This window comes from Lynx rufus, unplaced genomic scaffold, assembly GCF_022079265.1.
Source record: "Lynx rufus isolate CCGP_SWC_20201006 ecotype Redwood Valley unplaced genomic scaffold, mLynRuf1.p SCAF_7, whole genome shotgun sequence".
NCBI classification, from domain to species: domain Eukaryota; kingdom Metazoa; phylum Chordata; class Mammalia; order Carnivora; family Felidae; genus Lynx; species Lynx rufus.
The window spans coordinates 73,370,568-73,372,375 of NW_025814889.1; positions in this window are offsets into that span (position 1 = coordinate 73,370,568).

Below are 1,808 nucleotides of genomic sequence, written 5' to 3' on the forward strand. Positions count from 1 at the left end.
AGTTTCTCCAAGGCAAGACATTTGTCCTTGTTCTGTGTGGGTAATTCTGGAAGAGAAGATCAGGTATCACACTGACACACACACACACACACACACACACACACACACACACACACACGAGTCTAGGTTTGCTCCCAATCCAACATGGGATTAGTACTTGTAGAGTTGACTGAGGGAGAGTCTCCACTCTGCTTAGGGCACCAACTCTCTCCAAAAGACAGTCCTTTCCTGAAGCCTCTGCTGGTGGTGGGTGGCCCTGATACACCATTTTGTTCAGGGCAGTTCTCCACCCCAAGAATGAAGCTTTTCCCCTACCCAAACCACCTAAGGACCACTTTCCAAGTGGGAGACCCAAGCCAGTTTTCTAAAAAGCAGGGTCTCATGGATGCCTCTTTGGCAACATGGAAGACATGTTTCCTGTGTTATTCTCGTTTTCTGTAGAGGTTTGATCTAAGGCTTCTTTGGAGGCAGTATTGTAGTACTGATATGTAGGCGACACTGCCTTATGAGGACAACCTCCTTTGTCAATTAACAATTCTCTTTACCAACTTGCCATATAAGATGGACCCTGCCTACCAAATTCCTCTCTGTAGTAACTAGTGTTATGCAACCCTAGATTTAATAAATTTACAAAGTATTCAACCACCTCTCCCAAAGAGAGGAAAATTTTGAGAACTCACAACTAAAACGTTATACAGAAATAGGGATGCCTGCCTGGCTCAGTCGGTAGAGCATGTAACTCTTAATCTTGGGGTTGTGAGTCAGAGCCCCACGGTGGGCATAAAGATTACTTAGATAGATAGATAGATAGATAGATAGATAGATAGATAGATAAAATACTAAATAAATAGGAATTCCAAAATGGCAAACATTTCAGTGTACTCTTCTGAAATGGTGATTAAGAGAGCTTTTCTTTCTCAAGACAACTGGGTTCTGCAGAAACAGGGTATGTTGAAAGTTTCCTATTCTCTGAAAGGGTTTTGGCATTCTGCTTGATTGCCAGAGGTAGTTGGAGTATGATTTAGATAGTGAGATAACTCAACACCAAAAATGGGTCTGTTTGGAATTTTCCCAGAATCTGCTAAAGTCTCCTCAGCCTCAAGGATAAGAGAAATGAACTGGGCAAAAAGAGCTTCCTTTGAATGTCTCTTTGATGAAAGCTGACTTGTTTTATTTTAGAGAAAAGCTGGAATGATAGGAATTTTAGTACATAAATTTCTTCTATTGAACTTCTCTTTAAGAAATATTCTGGAGGATCTTAAGATTATCCAATTATTTGCTAAAATAAAATTGAGTGATAGCTTTTGGAGGAACTTTCTTAGATATGACCTTATATCTGTGCTGCTCAGTCCATGGGTTGGTCTGCAAGGGAAGCATAGCCAAGGACTGCGGTTCGTGAATACATTGTCGTAAATAATGGATGATGTCATAGATGACAGGCTGCATAATGACATGCTAGCATAATTTGATCTTGAACTAACTGATATCTGGAGTCATATTTTAGCTTTAGTTTCTTCTGTGTTCTTGTATTTGGTGTGAAGCTGTCCACTTTCTCCAAGAGGCAATCCTTAAATTCAAAGGAAGTATTGGTCTGGAGTTAGGGGCAAGGCAATTTAAAAGTTCAACCAGAAGAAAAGAGTAATTTGTATGCCTGGTTAGTATATGGATTGGTGCTTCTACTCCTCCACCTTCTACTCCTCCACCTAATAGTAAGAAGAGCAGAATAAAATGGGTCACAGAAATTATTGAATCAAGTCAATTTCATCCGTTAAGCTCCTAACTAATCCCAAACATGGGTTCTTTTCAAA